The sequence below is a fragment of the Podarcis vaucheri genome (genome assembly GCF_965113315.1).
Source record: "Podarcis vaucheri genome assembly, chromosome: 2".
NCBI lineage: Eukaryota > Metazoa > Chordata > Lepidosauria > Squamata > Lacertidae > Podarcis > Podarcis vaucheri.
In genome coordinates, this window is record NC_138760.1 from 49,886,087 (window position 1) to 49,905,024 (window position 18,938).

General features: G+C 42.3%; 3 long non-coding RNA genes across 3 annotated transcripts in view; 1 reads left to right on the plus strand and 2 right to left on the minus strand.

Annotated features, from left to right (window-relative positions):
• Positions 1-18,938, plus strand: part of LOC309527813 — a 71,955-nt gene that overhangs the window by 51,593 nt on the left and 1,424 nt on the right. Inside the window, exons 2-3 of the long non-coding RNA XR_014217368.1 lie at positions 17,105-17,145; positions 17,534-17,569. This is a non-coding gene — a long non-coding RNA (uncharacterized lncRNA). The remainder of the gene's footprint in view (positions 1-17,104; positions 17,146-17,533; positions 17,570-18,938) is intronic.
• LOC309527811 lies at positions 919-2,502 on the minus strand. Its single transcript, XR_014217366.1, has 2 exons — positions 2,392-2,502; positions 919-1,226 (listed from the first exon to the last, which is right to left on the minus strand). It is a non-coding gene; the product is annotated as an uncharacterized lncRNA (long non-coding RNA).
• On the minus strand, positions 8,329-11,306 carry LOC309527820. The gene is made up of 2 exons (XR_014217378.1): positions 10,913-11,306; positions 8,329-8,552 (listed from the first exon to the last, which is right to left on the minus strand). It is a non-coding gene; the product is annotated as an uncharacterized lncRNA (long non-coding RNA).

Sequence of the window (18,938 nt, forward strand, 5' to 3'; positions counted from 1 at the left end):
ACTTACCTCACATACAAAAAAAGAGAGCAAAGAAAGAGCAAAAGAACCAAAGAAAGAAGCTTAATTTTTTAGACCTGAGAATAAAGCAGCCCAAGATCCTGATTAGAGTGCAGCAGAGCTAGACTGCAAGAGAGAGGGGGCAGGGTGGCGAGAGAGAATGTACTGTAAGAATAAAGAATGGGAAAGGGCAATCAATTATATTCTGACAGGAGCCAATCAAGGGTGATGGCTGAGCAGTTAGCCTGGTAAAACGGCTGTAAAAAGGACTACTAATTGCACAAACAGCTTATCCAAAAGTGACAAGCACAGAAGGTGGAACAGCTGATTGGACAATGCTAACAATGAATTAATCAGTCAAATGACTGATCAGAGATCAGTTCACTTGGACAGGGCCTGATAAAAGAGTCCAATGGCTGAGGTATGATCTCATATCAAAATAGCTCAAGCATGAGCATGGCTGAGCAGCCAGGTCAATTTGTCACGCCAGAAATAGGATTATTATTATTTTAAAAAATGTAACAGATCAGAAGCAACTCCTCATACAGAGAGCATACAGCCCTGGGCTGGGGAATCTTTCTTAAGAGGGCTGTATTCCCTTTTGGGTGACATTTGAGGGACTGTATGCCAATGATGGGAGAGGCAGATGAGCAGGACTACTGATGTGATTCAGCTTGTGTGTGTGTGTGTGTGTGCGCGTGCGTTGGAACAAGAGGCATTGGAAGCATCCTCGCCAGGAAAAACCACTAACAGATGGGGCAGGCCAGGGTGGTGAGAGCTGACCTGGGGAGACTCCTGAGGTCTGGAGCGCCATCAAATATGTGAGTCACTGTATGTGCACAGTTGATGGTCAGAAATCACGTAAGCATTGAGAGTAGGTTTTCTTTTAACTGGCCATAAAGACAAACAAACAACAGCAAATCTTTGTAAATGTGTTTATAGTAATTTGTCAAAGGAATAACAATTATGCAAAACACTGCAGGAGTAGAGGATAGAGGGAGAGGGAGAGAGAGGTTTTATTTGGCCGGCAGAATTTGCCACCTATTTTGTAATTAATGGTATCGTTTTCATGCAGCAGGAGCACAATTATGCTAGGAACAGGATAGTGAAGGCTTTCTCTTTTGAAACAAGAATTTCATTCCAATCCTATGCCTGCCTGCACATTCCTCCTTAAGTATGTATCTGATTGCAGCCTTTCTCATTTTGCCCTGCAACGAACGTCTGAGCTCCTGCCCAAAGGATAACAAGACACTCAGTTGGCTCAAATTCACAGATAACAAATAAGCAACTTATCTCACACAGGAAAAAAACAAAACAGAAGCTCATCAGGGCAAAACAGCCAAAGAAACCAAAACCACTTCCCACTACAGATGCTAAGTCATGTTTCATGAGTAGCTCTGCATACCACAAAAGTTCTTTCTGTACATGCTGTGAAGACATTGTTGCAGATTGAATAGATCAGGGGTTGTCAACCTGGTCCCTACCACCCACTAGTGGGCATTTCAGGATTCTAGGTGGGCGGTAGGGGGTTCTACGACAAAAGCTGAATCCTCCTTCCATCGAGCACTGGTGGGCCGTAAGGAAATTTTACCATCAAGAAAGATGCATTAGTGGGCGGTAGGTATAAAAAGGTTGACTACCCCTGGAATAGATGCCACATCACAAGGCATTTCAGGACTGAGGTTTAAAATCCTAATTCCCACTTCTCTCCCAGCAACAACAACTACTACTGGCAGGTCATTCTTTAGCAAGCACTGGTGCCCAAAGCTTTTAGCCTGAGGCATCTCAATTCATAGTGACTAAGGATAGGGCCAGGCCTGGCTCATCCAGTTGAATAAAGCAGCAATATCCTTACATCTTAATTTGATGATAGACTTGGCAGCAGAAAGCCTTTTCGGCACCAGAGAGCGGTCATATTTTAGCAAAGAAGTATAAACCAGTGAGCGCCATGCAACGCTGTATCATTTGGCCTTATTGTTTCTGAAAGGAACATGGCAAGCAACCTGCTGAAGTCCATACAGGACAGTTTGAGACAGCACCATATGCATGGTGGCACTGTGGTCTAAACCATAGAGCCTAGGGCTTGCCGATCAGAAGGTTGGCGGTTCGAATCCCTGTGATGGGGTGAGTTCCCGTTGTTCGGTCCCAGCTCTTGCCAACCTAGCAGTTCAAAAGCATGTCAAAGTGCAAGTAGATAAATAGGTACCACTCCGGCAGGATGGTAAACGGTGTTTCCGTGCACTGCTCTGGTTCACCAGAAGCAGCTTAGTCATGCTGGCCACATGACCAAACGCCACATGGACAAATGCCAGCTCCCTCGGCCAGTAAAGCGAGATGAGCGCCACAACCCCAGAGTCGTTTGCAACTGGACTTAACAATCAAGGGCCCCTTTACCTTTTGATGTCCTTGTATATTCTTGGGCCAGTTTGAACAAAATAATGCAGCAGCTGTAGATGGTGACTGCTAGGCCTTGGTCCATAGCAACCTCTGTGTTTCCACCTCCATCATTCATTTTTTTTATAAATTTTTTTTATTGATTTTACAACATTTTTTATAGACAATACAAACAAATAAAAAGACAAAACAAACATGTATGAATTCATCTCCTTTTTTCATAGACTTCTTTTCTCTGACTCCCCCAAACCTCCCCTTTCTACATCCCAATTCCAAAAAATATTTCAGCAAGTCCTAAATTAATTTTTTATCAAATTTAGTTCCTTATTTGTTCTTTTCTTTTACTTAATCTTTTGTCGCTGTAATCTCCTTTTCTTTCTAAGAACCTCAACATTTTAGCATTCATTAATTTTATAATATTTCTTAAGATAAGTTTTGAATTTCTTCCAGTCTTCATCCGCCGTCTCTTTCCCCTGTTCACGGATTCTGTTGGTCATTTCAGCCAATGTCATATAGTTTATTACCTTCATCTGCCATTCTTCCAAGGTGGGTAGATCTTGGGTCTTCCAATGCTTTGCGCCGAGTATTCTTGCTGCTGTAGTAGTGTACATAAAAAAATTTCTCCATCTCCATCATTCAGCCCAGACACTGAGGTCTAGGCCAGAGGGCCTTCTGGTGGTTCCTGCACTGTAAGAAGTGAAGTTACAGGGAATCAGGCAGAGGGTCTTTTTGGTAACGGCGCCCACTCTGTGGAACACCCTCTCATCAGATGCCAAACAGATAAACAACTATATAACTTTTAGAAGACATCTGAAGGCAGCTTTATTCAGGGAAGTTTTTAATGTTTGATGTTTTATTGTGTTTTTATATTTTGCTGGAAGCAGCCCAGAGTGGCTGGTGCAACCCAGTCATATGGGTGGCATATAAATAATAAAATCATGTTTATGATTATTACCATGCCAAACCAATTCACCCGTAGCCTCTTAAGTGCAGCATAATGTTGATGTAAGATGAAAGCATTTGTGCTGAAAAGTGTACCACCACCACACCCCAATTTTAATATTCTGCATGACTGTATTTAAATGATAAAAAGTCCCACCCTTAGCTAAAAAGCCGTTGCTAAAATGTTGCATCTGTTTCGGTTTCTTCTTTGCTCTAGGTCAGGGGTAGGATCCTCAGTTCTGGCCTCACTATCTGGCCTTCAGGACTTTTCCCAGGCAGTGCTGCATCTCCAGACTTGACCCCTTCTTCTGAGACCCCACCCCTCACTGGTCCATGCTCTGCAGCCTCTTCAGGTACCTTTGCCTTTCCTTGCGATAGCACCTCTTGCTTCCCTGGATGGAGAGAGATGTGTGTCGGAACCTTTATCATCTGTTGCAATGCAGCCTATTATACAAGGGTTACTCCATCCACTTTTGCCTCTGGCCCTGTCCAGCACTTTCATGTGGCTCATGGAAGATTTCCCAAGAGGCAATGCAGTTCTCAGGCTGAAAAGGGCATCCCACTCTTGCTGTAGGTTTCTCAAGCCAACATGCTGTATTGGGTTATACTTTCATGAGCACAATGACCCTCTCCTCCCATCCAGCACACTCACATGTACCCTCCACACATTGGGATGGGGGGAACATCATCCAGTCCAGTCCAGTGTGTGTCCCAAAGTGTTAAATCTCTGCTTTTGAAATGCTCACCATGGCAGTGAATCCGTCCTATCTGCATAATGTGTTGTGCTTGAGAGCCTTCCTAACTTCTTAGCAAGTTTACATTAGCTCTGCAAAAGGAAACTTTTGACAATGGGTATTAGTTTAATTCAAACTTATCTGACATAGCTGAAGTTTAATTTACTTAAACATAATGTTGGGCTCTCGCACGATTATTTCAGTGCTGGGAATCACAATTTATAGATGAGGCTGAATGAGCAGCACTCACCTTCAGCTCAGGACGAACTTCTAGGATCCCTAGCAAACGGAAGTCTCTGGCAATTGAGTCAGCTCCCACAGATGTAGCACATCTCAAGAAATGGGAACTTCTCAGCTGGATGCTCATTTACACCCTATGATTAGAAAATGTACTTATCAGTTTCACTTTCATTGAAGCTCTAGCAAGAACAGGGTGATAGCAACATTAACAAAGTACGTTGCGTATTTTTAGTCACTTGTTCTCGCACAAGAACACCCTTGAAAAGTAGCACCTACTTTGCCAGTCTTCTTGGGAATGTAACTGCAGTTGATTTCACATCGTGTCACATGCATGCATGTATTAGTTCCAGCAGTGGATATGTGAGGGATAGTGTTGCACACCACTAAAGACAATTATCCATTGCTTACCACCATGCACTTTCTTTGAAGGAGATTGGATGGCACATGTAGAAACTACTACGTTATGCCAGCACAACAATATGCCAAGAGATACAGGCCATAGCTCATCAACCATTTGGATCCTAGTCTGCTTCATTCAAGCCCAGCACTCCCCCCCCCTTCCACATTGGCATGCCCATCCACTAGGAGCTTGTGGTAGTTGTACAGCTATATTCTATGCAACAAATCACAATCAAAATGCATGTGCTAGCTGACTGGGAGGAGACAAATTTATTTCTGAAGCTGCAGTGGTATCTCCCTGTGGAGATGTGGAGCAGCGCCTCCAGGCTTGTTCTTTCTGTGACTATGAAGTTTGTAAACAGCCACAGAAGAAGAAAATTAATGACAAGTTTAGGGTGTGAGGCAGGGGAATAGTTTTGTGCTCCATATTTCCCCAATTCACCTCAGAGTACCAACTCAGTGATGGTTTGGCTCAAGTCTACTCACAATATCACCGAGTGTGAATAGATTCAGGTAGGTAGCCGTGTTGGTCTGACACAGTCAAAATAAATAAATTAAATTAAAAAATTGTCCAGTAGCACCTTAGAGAACAACTAAGTTTGTTCTGGGTATAAGCTTTCATGTGCATGCACACTTCTTCAGATACACTGAAACAGAAGTTACCAGACCCTTCTATATAGTGGGAGGGTGGGGTGGGGTTTTCCTCAGAAGGGTAGTAGGAGATGGGTGATTGGCTCAATGGGTATGGTAAACCTGTTGACAACTAAAATAAAAAAATTCCTTCCAGATCCTTCTATAGATCTGGCAACTTCTGTTTCAGTGTATCTGAAGAAGTGTGCATGCACACGAAAGCTCATACCAAGAACTAACTTAGTTGGTCTTTAAGGTGCTACTGGAAGGAATTTTTTTATTTTGACTATGGCAGACCAACACGGCTACCTATCTGTAACTGTTGACAACTGTTAACGACTGCAATTAGTCCTACAGGAAAAAGCAAGGGATAGTATGCAGATGACCAAAAATAGCTTTAGACAATCATCAACAGGTTTACCATACCCATTGAGTGTATCACCCATCTTCTACTACCCTTCTGAGATAACCCCCACCCCACCCTCCCACTATATATAAGGGTCTGGTGACTTCTGTTTCAGTGTATCTGAAGAAGTGTGCATGCACATGAAAGTTTATACCCAGAACAAACTCAGTTGGTCTCTAAGGTGCTACTGGACATTTTTTTAAAAAAAATAATTTATTTCGACTGAGTGTGAATGAAATCCATCCAGATTGAGAGCAATACTTCCTGAACATACAGCTTCAAAGCAACCACTCACAAACTGTTGGAAGTGTATGCTTTTAGATGGTGCTGGTGGAGAAATGTTTGTGAAACACAGTAATTCTAGTTTAGCACTACTATTATCTCTCACTGGGTGATTATTATTTTTTAAAAAATGAATGGACAGGGCAAAATCAACGAGGCTGAAATGAATACTTGCTTTTTTTGAAGCACAACTAATCGTCAGAGGATTGCGTTCAGTGTGCCTGCACTGTATTTATATATCCTTTGGAAATATTATGCTTGTGAGCAATGAATTTGGAAGAAAAAATATTTCCATGAAACACTGTTTTCTTAATTCTTCAGATAGGAAATACATTTCATTTTATGTTTTGTCAAACATATGAGGTACGGTTCAATGCTGAGTGCATCATTTCCATAATACGAGTATTTGCAAGTCACTCATCTACATTGTTGTTTGATGAATACATGAAGAAGTGTTGCCTCTTAAGAAATCTAGTAAGCTTCATTATGTCTCTGAGCATTTGGGAACTGAGGCAGGAAAATTCCCATTTTTAAAAAATTGTTCCCTTAACTCCCTTGAATAGACATTTTCTTGCAGCAAACCTTTCATTTTCTTCCTGGACATTCATCACTGCTTTTTGAAGTAGCGCTTTTTGAAGAACCTGCATCAATCTGCAAGTGATTATTATGATTTCCACTGCACTTGCTTACAAATCTATCAATTTCTTCTGCACACTTTTCCTGGTCAGATAGCCATAGCCAGGGGAAAAAAAATAGCAGTCTCAGCTAATAACAAATAAGCAAAAAGCAAACTCAGCTTGAAACGAACAGCAGGATTATCAAACCTGCACACTCAAACATCCCAGCCAGGACGTGTCTGCAATACCCAACTCCTTGAAGCCTCTCTCTTTCCATGCACCACTTCACATCCTCGTGACAGTCCTATAATTGCTTTCCCCAAATATGGAGAATAGGGGCTCAAAACTTTGTACAAGTCATACAAGACTTATGAGATGATAGGGTTGTTCACTAACTGCATTTGGCAGCCTGATGGATTTCATGAAATAACGCGAGTACCAAGGTCACCATTTCAGCTTCCCTGGAGAAGCAATGAGCACTGGGTTGGGAAACAGCACCTTCCATTCTCGGTGACATTGCCAAAACTTCTTAAATTTTATGTGGATTTATTTTGTAAAACAAAAATCTGTAGGACTGCTGCAATGTCCTGTTGTCAAGAAAATGCTCCAAATGGAGAATTTGGTTTTGTATTTTTCCTTCCATGGAACCCACCCAAGCTGAAATATGTTTACTTTCATGGGAGTGACATGCATGGAAGAAGCAGGGCCTACTACTCGATAAATACTTTGGCTCATTCAGTACTATGCCAAGAGAATTCCTTGCAAGTGAGATTAGGCCTGCAAGATGCATTAATTATCACAGGGAATTCCTATCAAGTGAGGAGTGAAACAAGGCTGTATTTGGGTGCCTTTTCTATTTAGTTTATATATTAATGATTTAATTCCTGTTAAGGCTTCCCCTTACCAGGGGACGTGGGTGGCGCTATGGGTTAAACCACAGAGCCTAGGACTTGCCGATCAGAAGGTCGGTGGTTCGAATCCCCGTGACGGGGTGAGCTCCCGTTGCTCGGTCCCTGCTCCTGCCAACCTAGCAGTTCAAAAGCACGTCAAAGTGCAAGTCGATAAATAGGTTTGTTAGAAGCGGCTTAGTCATGCTGGCCACATGACCCGGAAGCTGTACGCCGGCTCCCTCGGCCAATAAAGCAAGATGAGCGCCGCAACCCTAGAGTCAGCCACGACTGGACGTAATGGTCAGGGGTCCCTTTACCTTTACCTTTAAGGCTTCCTCTTCTTTCCCCCTTCCATTGGAAATCATGAGTTGTCCATATTGCTCAATGCCAATCACCAGGCTTTACTCTCCTTTAGTAAAATTGACCTTAAAAGAAAGCTAACCAGATTTGGGCAGCTGGGTAAAGAAGAACAGCCCACAGTAAACTATACAAAACTTAAGTTTGTTATATTTGGCAAGAGGGCACTTAAGTTCTGGTTGTTCATTAGATGGGCATCCCCTTGAACGTTAGTCCAAACTAACATTGCAAAACTTATTTTTCATGCCTCTGGCACTAGCTGCTATAGGCATCAATTGCAGGCTGGGAGGATGATTTTGATGACTTACATTTCTAGACCTTTGCACACTTTACAAAATAAATGAAATGAACAAATACAATGCAACCTATAAAACAATTTCAACACAAAGAACACAAATACAAGGAATGCAGATTAGATTAACAGGATGCACACTCAAAACCCAGCAAACAACAGTATATGATTGATTACCTCCACTTTCCACACATCCATTCACAACAGGGATTTCTGTCCTAGGCTCTTATCTTCAGACATCACAGTGCTTCAGGGAATAAGCACATGTTCTGAAATGGCTGCACGCACAGCTCAAAATTGGTTACCTCCACCCATTTGAAAAGGGTTTCTTGAAGACTGCTTTGACTGTCAGAGGCCTCTCATTATGCTAGCCTACAATGTAGGAGTAAGGAGCGGAAGGCAGTTAAATATTTGTGTTTAGCATCAAGAAGATGACAGTGCTGTTTCATTACATTATTGTAGATTAGCTATATACACTTGGTACAGCTGTTACAAAGTTAATTAATAGCAAGAGGCACACTTTCCCCCCATACATTTCCCTGGATCCAGTGGAAATAACTGTCAAGGAAATGTTTAATCAGATTCGTGCTTTTCATGTGCTGCGGTTTACCATTTAAAAGAATTTCTAGGATACAGTGAATTAACAGACCCCTCAAAGGTGACCTGAAACATGGCCATGTTGTATTCCTCCTTTCTTCCTGTGAAATTGTTTAGAGGTGGGTGCAAAAGAAACAAAAAGTATTTCTTCTTGCTTAAAGGCTTCTATCTGAATAGGAGGAGCTCTTCTGCCAAGAGATGCATTAAAACAACATCAGTCGGATCTGTTTAAAGAATGTGCAGAGGGCAGGCTTCCAGGCATCACATCAATGGCTACTTCGTTGTTTTGCCCACTGCAGTTTGCATTTTCATACATTATGTTTACCATTAAATTGGCAACATGGTATTGAGCAAAGATCAGGTTATGCATCTTATTGCACCCACTTCTGAATTCCCAGTTTTCCTGCAATGGAGTTTTAAGCTATGTTCTAAATAACTTAGGACGTGGGTGGCACTGTGGGTTAAACCACAGAGCCTAGGACTTGCCGATCAGAAGGTTGGCGGTTCGAATCCCTGTGACGGGGTGAGCTCCCCTTGCTCAGTCCCTGCTCCTGCCAACCTAGCAGTTCAAAAACACGTCAAAGTGCAAGTAGATAAATAGGTACCGCCCCGGCGGGAAGGTAAACGGCGTTTCCGTGCGCTGCTCCGGTTCACCAGAAGCGGCTTAGTCATGCTGGCCACATGACCTGGAAGCTGTACGCTGGCTCCCTCGGCCAATAAAGCGAGATGAACGCCGCAACCCAGAGTCGGTCATGACTGGACCTAATGGTCAGGGGTCCCTTTACCTTTACCTAAATAACTTGTTTTGATATGTTCCAAGAACCTTGCATCTTGATGGGTTTTAAAGAGCCAGGGTTAAGCTGCTTGGTTTGGGCCTTTGCATGTTTAGCTGTTAGATTAATATACCCCCCCCCCCATATTCTATTGCTACCAGGCTTGAGCCTTTTAGGAGAGGTAGATATTTATTGAATCATATCATAAACATTCTTTGCAAATAGGTGTAATGCCTTTCATAACTTTTGACCATAACGGCTGCCATGCTGGGGCAGAACCACCTTCCTGACACCAGCATTGCCAATCCAGTGCTCCCACTGGGGCATCCATGCAACCACAACCTCATTGCCCTCCTGCCCTCCTCCCCAGTTCCATGCAAACAAGCTATGGCAATACTAATGCTGAGAGGGAGGCTCTGCAACACCAGGCTGGCCATTCTGAGTAACATATTGGAAGGGATGTTTCTGATGCAAGACAGGGACTATGAGTAACATCTCAGTAGGAGTATTTCTAGGACTAAGCTGACACCCCCATGTTATTTTTGTTATTGGATGCTGCATGTTGCGATATAATCTTGTTAAATTTATAGAATCAAAATGTACATTTGTGTTTTGCTATGGACCATAAAGAAGGCTGATTGCTGAATTATTGATCCTTTTAAATTATGGTGCTGGAGGAGACCCATGGACTGCAAGAGTCCCATGGACTGCAAGAAGATCAAACCTATCCATTCTGAAGGAAATCAGCCCTGAGTGCTCACTGGAAGGACAGATCCTGAAGCTGAGGCTCCAATACTTTGGCCACCTCATGAGAAGAGAAGACTCCCTGGAAAAGACCCTGATGTTGGGAAAGATTGAGGGCACAAGGAGAAGGGGATGACAGAGGACGAGATGGTTGGATAGTGTTCTCAAAGCTACCAGCATGAGTTTGACTAAACTGCGGGAGGCAGTGGAAGACAGGAGTGCCTGGCATGCTCTGGTCGAAGAGTCGGACACGACTAAACAACTAAACAACACAAATGTTATGAAATTGTGTTATATATATATAATTATTTTCTTTTTTATAAAACATTTCAAACATTACATTAACAAACCAACAATATAGTCTTTGCTCTGCTGAGCGTAAGACTTCCCACCATCCCTTCATCTGGTTTTCTATTATCAAATAAACACACTCGCACTTTAAATTATAGTTTTCTGATCTTAATAAATTTGACATCATCTCCTTTTCTCTGATCATGAAAAGTTCCTCAGTTTATCGTTGCAGGGTTTATTTCAATCCTGCTAGTGTCTTCACATTTTTGCAATAATTATTCATGTAACAAATAAATTTACTCCAGTCTCTTTGAAATTTTTGGTCGCCTTGGTTCCAGATTCTACCGGTCAGCTTGGCCGACTCCGCATACTCCATCATCTTAATCTGCCACTCCTTGATTGTTGGTAATATGTTATGAAAATGTTACTATGCTATTGCTTTGCTACATTATGAAATTGTTACTGTGTTGTTATGAAATCGTTACTATGTTAGCACTTTGCTACAATTATGAAATTGTTGCTATGGTATTGCTTTGCTATGTTATGAAATCGTTACTATGTTATTATTTTGCTATGTTATTATGAAATTGGTTTTGTGGTGTTTCTCTGAAATGCATCCTTGTTTCTTTGCAGTAAGCTGCTTTGAGCATGAATTTGTGTGTGGAAAAGTGGCATACTAGTAAAATGAATGAATCATTGAATGCTGTGTTTTGACACTGAGATTGCTAAATGCTAAAGAAAATGAAAGTATCTGATAACTTGCAGCAGTATGGAAGTCTAGCTACCATAGGCGCCGACTCCATGGGGCCTGAGGGGGCCCGAGCCCCCTCAAAAATTCATTTGGGGGTGCTCCGCCCCCCCCAATAATCTCGGGCGCCCCTCCAACAGAGCGCCACCGCCGCCCCTCCCCCAGCCCAAAATGCACAGGGTCGGGCTGCATGCCTCCTGCCCTCCCTCCCAAGCAAAAGCTCCACCCAATTTCCTTCGGAGCTGATTAATAGGCGCAGCACGCTCTCCCCTATTTGCTCACGAGGAGGCGGCGCCACTTTATCTGCATATTCATGAGCTTATTTATTATTCATGAGCTTTCGCAGGCTCCCCCAATATTTTTTATAAGTCGGCGCCCCTGCTAGCTACCCAAGTATACATTACACTCAATGCATGCCATATACTTGCTTTATTCTTTTGACTTCTATTAATCACAAAAGGGCATTCCTCACCAAATCATGGTGAGGAGAGAATTATGTCTCCCAGAATGAATGGAACTAGCACTATCCTTCTGGTTGTGGCTAGAATACATGGAGAAATCTTTCTCATCCTTGCCGTTGAAGCCACCAGAATTGCAACAGTAGCATGAACCATACCTACCTTTCTCTGGAATATGCTCATTTACATTATTTTCAGTAGCTCTAACTAGAGCTTGTTTGTACAACAGTATGCTGCTTTCTCTGTTTTGGCATTTCAGGTGTTCAGCACAAAAATAAATATGCAGGAAACAACGTTTGAAGGTATAAGGGGGGGGGGTAAGTCGCTGCAATATGAAGCATTGCTTCTTTCCTATGTATAATGTGCCGCCTATGCTGATCACCCAGCTGTTTCCTTGGAGCCACAAACTGAATCAGACTAGGAACTCTGCTAATTTCCTTCCCTCTCATTCAAGAAAAATCACATTTGCGAATTCATAATTCATAGTCACACAGGATTTTCCCAATGGAAGAAACGGCTAACAGGAATCCTAAACTAGAATTAAAACTCAATGACTGGTGGATATGTGCTGATTCTAGGATCCAATCCATACCTAGGGGGACTAAGAGATGTAACTCAACAGTTAGAGCTTCCAGGTTCAGTCCCTAAATTTAATCTTCATGTGAGGCTGGTTTCCTGGATCAGTTTTTGTCTGGAAAGCCCATGGGACATATATTAATTGCAACACTTTCCACTGGCTGAGATGAAAATTAATCTCAATGAGTTCATTGCCCTGATCCATGACCTTTGCAGAGAGTAGACGGGGCTTGTGTGACCTTGTTCCTACTTCGTGATCTCTAATTGGCTTTTGATGTCATTGATCGTCATATCCTCCTGGACAGGCTCCGGAGAATGGGGTGATACACATGAGTAGCACTAGGGGGAAGCAGAGGGGGCAAGTGCCCCCCAAACAAGGAGCTTGCCCCTATTTGCTGGCTTCTGTCATTGACATATAGTGCTATTTTCTTTCAGAGATCTTAATGTGTGCGACACAGCTCACCCACCTAAAAATATACTTTGTCTCTTCAAAGCCCCACCTAATTTTTTTTTTCTGGTGCCACCACTGATTCTACATGAAACTCCTGCTGGTTTGGTTTCCCTTCCTCTTGTTTTGCCTTGCTTGTTAGCACCAAGATGAGCAGAAACTACTGCAGCACACTCCAGAGCCTTGTGACACAAACTGGCAAATTGTGACTACACAAAGTGTGTGCTCCCTTTCTAACCACTTGACATGAATGGAAAATTCCTGGTGAATTCTTTTCCAAAGCAGCTGTTTCAAAGATTTGCAAATCTCTCCATGAGTTCTGAAACTTTGTTCTGCCCTCTATTGAGTTAAAGCCAGAAATCCCCTATGCATATGCAAACATATATTCAAATGTGTGACTTTCACACTCGGCTAGACATGATTATTTATATTGTTAGTGCTTATCAATTGTTGACAGTGTGCACAGCAATATATATACATATAGAACGCGACAGTGCAGCATTTCTTCAAAGCCCCTCTAAGAAAGAGCTTGTTTTAGGAAATATTTGGATCTCTTTTCTGGTAGTTCCATCCACATATTTTTTTTTTACAATGAATTACTGGTGAAAGTAATATCAGGGAATACTTTAGCTCTCATTGTGAATTCCTCCAAAATGTATAGCGTTTATTCCTTCTACACAGTTATAACTAAGGCAACCAGATGTGAGAGAAGACAGTGCTTTTGAGGAAAAGGATGTAGCAGAATGGTAGTGCATCTGCTTTGCATGAAGTAGCTCTCAGATTCAAATCCCAGCCTCTCCAGGGCTTGAACCATCCTCTGCCAGAAACCTTGGAGAGCCTCTGTAAACCCTACTGAGCTAGTGGGACCAATGGTCTGATGCTGCCTGAGACAGTGCCCTATGTTCCATAAGGTACTTAGCTGCATTCCATGACCACTGAGCATACACAGTCCTCATTGGGCTGCTTTGGAAGTCCCCTCTCCCCTAGGATTTTTTTTTATGGGAGTATTTCTGCTAGCCTTGGAGTTTTCTCCAAGCCTCATAATACTTGTGGGGTTGGGGGGGGGGAATGATGCAATCATTAGGATCCATGATTGGAAAATTAGTTTTTTAGTATATAGGATGTGCTTACTTTTTTAAAACAACAACAACAGCTTCTGTTTGCATTATTTTTAATTTTGTGTTGTTTAATAGAAAATAATTATTAAGCATTATATCATAGAAGCACAAAGCTATATTGGTTTTTACTGCGGATCTAATAAACCCAAGGTCCATTTAGACCTTGCTGGTCTCTACAGTATACCGGTATGTTTCCTTAGTGGACTGGATTCAGCTTTTCTCCAAGGGGAGGGGTGGTGGTGAGTTCTCAGAATCACATAATTAATGCATTTTCTTTCATCTGTGATAACTTTCATAAAACTCTATGGATTGGCTAGTCACCAAGTGGGAAATAAACATTAGGTTTCATTTGGTTTGCAGTTTGTTTTTAAAGTGTGGGTGACATATGCAAACCATCCCTTATCCCCAAAGGGGAAAAGTTTGTGCAAATCAGGAGTGACTCTTATATCATGCAGCACCAGCAATGTGATACTTTTTGCTCACAGTGTGGAAGAAGAGAAAAATATGTCTTCTCTCTCATCACACCACAAATGTATGGACCACTGAGATGCTGGAACTTGAAAGAGGAGAGGGAGGAAAGCCACTCACCGTTTGGTCCTATTCATTTAGGCACACCTAAACACACTGATTAATGGTGTTAGACATACCAAATTCTGCACAGACCCAAACTGTTGAAGTGAATATAGCTTTCATGATACATAAGACACATAGCCATGTGCTAGTTACTAACTAATGTCCAAGACAAAGAATGGGGTTATTAGTTCCTAGTCTGTAGACTACTTGATTATTTTGAAAATATGGAATTTAGCAGAGCTAGGCCCCTGCCATTTAGATTATGACAATATTAATTTTGTTACTGGGCATCTCCTGGAAGAGAAGATGGGTACATTTCTGTTCATTACAGTTTTATCTCAGCCTTCCTACAAGGATCTCAGGATGGCAGGAATTTACCCTTTTATCCTCACAATAATCTTGCTAGGATGAGAGAAAGTGATTGGCCCAAGGTGACCCAATGAGCTTGATGCCTTTGGAACCCCACCCTCCCTAGTTCTTTAAACATTACATCACACAGCTTCTCTGTTGCTCTCTACTTCCTCTGCCTAAGCCACCTTAAAATGCTAAATTCTGTTTTGTTGTTGAGAAAAACTCATCACATCTATCTCGACAGAATCCCCGCAGACCTGACTGTGTGCAGTGCTACAGAAAGCAAGGAGTGAAGCTCTGCCATGCTCTGCTGATAGGATGCCGCAAGGCACTTGTACGCAGAGAGGAATTCAAAGGAAAAAATAATAATAATCAGACAACTTAGGAGCAGCTCATAACTCATTCTAATCAGTATACCACTGTGTTGGAGATGGCTATTACAAACAAATAAATACTATCAATTATTCTCCCTTTTTGTATTTAGTATGATGCTCTCAGCAGTGATTGCCTGTATTATAGAATTACAATGGTAACCTAAGGGCTGTTAAGAGATGCTGATGCTGTGAAAAAGAGGAAGTGCTGCTGTAACAAGAGGCCTCATGATCAAAACACAGGTGTTGGCACATCTGTATGGGGTAGTGATTCCTAAACAGTAGTCTGGAGAGGATCACCTCTACTGTTTTTAGAGATGGCTGAATCATTTGGTGGTCATCCTGAAAAATCAGTGGTGCCCTTTAACTAATCCTGCTGTACATCTGAAAAACCTTGAGGAATGTTTGAAGCATTCAAAAGGAGTACTTGAATGGTCCCAACTGATGTCCCCCCTCTCCTGGCTGTGACCTCCTACTTGAAGGAAAAATAAATCCCTATCTTGGTTTGGATACAGACAGGCACCTCTCCCTCAGGGGAGTGGCATTTACTGTAAAACATATTTTTACATGCCACCCCAATCTCTGAGCAATGTGGAATTTCAGGTATAGCAGGAGCACTTACCAGGGACTGTGTTCCCTTTTGGACAATGAAGCACTGCAGAATCTGCGATGCCTTTATGATATATGGTATTATTTACACATATACAACCTGTGTCTACTAAAGCAAATAAAACCCACCAATTAAAAAACAGCCCAGGTACACTAAAAGCAGCAGCTAAAATGTTAAAATAAACCACTAACACACATGAAATATCCTGTTAGATCTTTCTTTCATCCTTTTTAGCTCTGCATTTTACAGACTGTTAGTTCTGGGACCAGTATATGTGGCTTCTCTGACAGAATGGGATGAATCTATTTTTAAAAATCAGTTCACACGGAAGCCCACTCCACTCTTCTCTCTCTCTCTCTCTCTCTCTCTCTCTCTCTCTCTGTTACAGATAGGTAGCCGTGTTGGTCTGCCATAGTCAAAATAAAAAAATTCCTTCCAGTAGCACCTTAAAGACCAACTTAAAGACACTCTCTCTCTCTCTCTCTCTCTCTCTCTCTCTCTCTCTCTGTGTGTGTGTGAGAGAGAGAGAGAGAGAGAGAGAGAGAGAGAGAGAGAGAGAGAACTTTAAGTTAGGAATGTATGCCTGCCTCACTATCTGGCCCACCAAGAGAAACTATCTGTCTGGGCCCATGAACCTTACTTGTGCTAATCCAGACAGACCATTTCTCCATCTATCTCAGATGTGGGGGACCTGTAGTCCTTCAGATGCTCTTGGACTCCAGCTCCTTCCAGTTTCAGCTAACATTGTCAGAAATTAGGAGAGTTGTAGCACAACAACATCTGGAGGGCCACATGTTCTCCATTTCTGATCTACACCACTATCGTCTACTCTGACTAGTACCAGCTCCTGCTACCTGAAATCTTTTTAATTTGCATTAACAGGGATTGAACCTGGGTCTCCCTGTAAACAAAGCATGTATTGCACTAGCTGCTGTCCTTTCCAGTCACTGTGATCACACTGCTGTTTCTTTCTTCATCCTTTTCAATCCCTCCCTTATACACCTTCACTTTGAGTCCCAAGACCAGCCTTCTCTGACCCGGTGCCATGTTGTTGTTGGACTACAACTCCCATCATCCTTGACCATTGGGGCAGATTAGAGTTGCAGTTCAAGAACATTTGGAGAGCAGCAGCTTAGGGAGGACTACCCTCGGCTAAAGAGCTGGAACCCAGAACTTCCTGTTCTCAGCTGAGTGCCAGGAGAGTTTGCATTTTGTTCCTGCGGTTCTTACTAATTCTTACTACCTATCTTTTCACAAACTTTTTAGATAAGACAAGTTGTAGAAGAACCCTTCCACAGCATTTCTCGGTAAGTTTTCATTAAATGGGGTCATTCATTTGGATGCTAACCCATGCATCAAAAGCTCCAGGTTTCCAACAAGGATTTCTCTTGTCCAAAAATAATTCTAGAGATAAGTCATTTTTAAAAAGAAATCCAAGCAGAGAGAGCCATAAATCAATGTAAAATAGAGCAGAGTGTATCTTTTTCATGAAGAGTAATTTGTGTACTATGTATAAGGGCAAAGAAAGGGTAATTTCTATTCCCTGGGCAGAACGCATGCATGCCCCTAATCTTGAAACAAAGTGATCTATGAGTTTTATCAAGTAGCTATCTGTAATCTGTTTGTAGTGGCAATTAATACTGTATGGATAAAATGTCCTAAATTAACTTGAGTTGTGTTGATTACTCCTTACAGTGATACTTGATTGGAGGACATGGGAGTATTGAACAGGTGAGTGCTTATAATATAGGAAGTGCTTTAGATAAGATACTCTTGATAGTCTTTACTTGCTGTTCAGGATTAGATACTATAACTTCATTAACATTTTGAAATGAAACAAGAGTTGCAATTAGTTCATGTTAAAACTTCCCATTTTCTAACCCCTCCAGTACTTTGCCTTTCCAACTCACAGTGAGGGGGTGGCTGGATGTGTCTACACAAAACCTGTTGAGAAAATTAGAAGCACTTAATAAAGGCCCATGGGGAAGTGCTTCCATTCTTTCTGTGTTGCTGTTGTTGGAAAATAAGTTTTGGTAAAATGAAGATTGACTATGCAAAAGCCTTTGACTGTGTTGACCACAGCAAACTATGGCAAGTTCTTAAAGAAATGGGAGTGCCTGATCACCTCATCTGTCTCCTGCGAAATCTCTATGTGGGACAAGAAGCTACATTTAGAACTGGATATGGAACAACTGATTGGTTCCAAATTGGGAAAGGAGTACGGCAAGGCTGTATATTGTCTCCCTGCTTATTTAACTTATATGCAGAATTCATCATGCGAAAGGCTGGGCTGGATGAATCCCAAGCCGGAATTAAGATTGCCGGAAGAAATATCAACAACCTCAGATATGCAGATGACACAACCTTGATGGCAGAAAGTGAAGAGGAATTAAAGAACCTTTTAATGAGGGTGAAAGAGGAGAGCGCAAAATATGGTCTGAAGCTCAACATCAAAAAAACGAAGATCATGGCCACTGGGCCCATCACCTCCTGGCAAATAGATGGGGAAGAACTGGAGGCAGTGAGAGATTTTACTTTCTTGGGCTCCATGATCAGTGCAGATGGTGACAGCAGTCACGAAATTAAAAGACGCCTGCTCCTTGGGAGAAAGGCGATGGCAAGCCTAGACAACATCTTAAAAAGCAGAGACATCACCTTGCCAACAAAGGTCCGTATAGTAAAAGCCATGGTTTTCCCAGTAGTGATGTATGGAAGTGAGAGCTGGACCATAAAGAAGGCTGATCGCCGAAGAATTGATGCTTTTGAATTATGGTGCTGGAGGAGACTCTTGAGAGTCCCATGGACTGCAAGAAGATCAAACCTCTCCATTCTGAAGGAAATCAGCCCTGAGTGCTCACTGGAAGGACAGATCGTGAAGCTGAGGCTCCAATACTTTGGCCACCTCATGAGAAGAGAGGACTCCCTGGAAAAGACCCTGATGTTGGGAAAGATGGAGGGCACAAGGAGAAGGGGACGACAGAGAATGAGATGGTTGGATGGTGTTCTTGAAGCTACTAGCATGAGTTTGATCAAACTGCGGGAGGCAGTGGAGGACAGAAGTGCCTGGCGTGCTCTGGTCCATGGGGTCACGAAGAGTCGG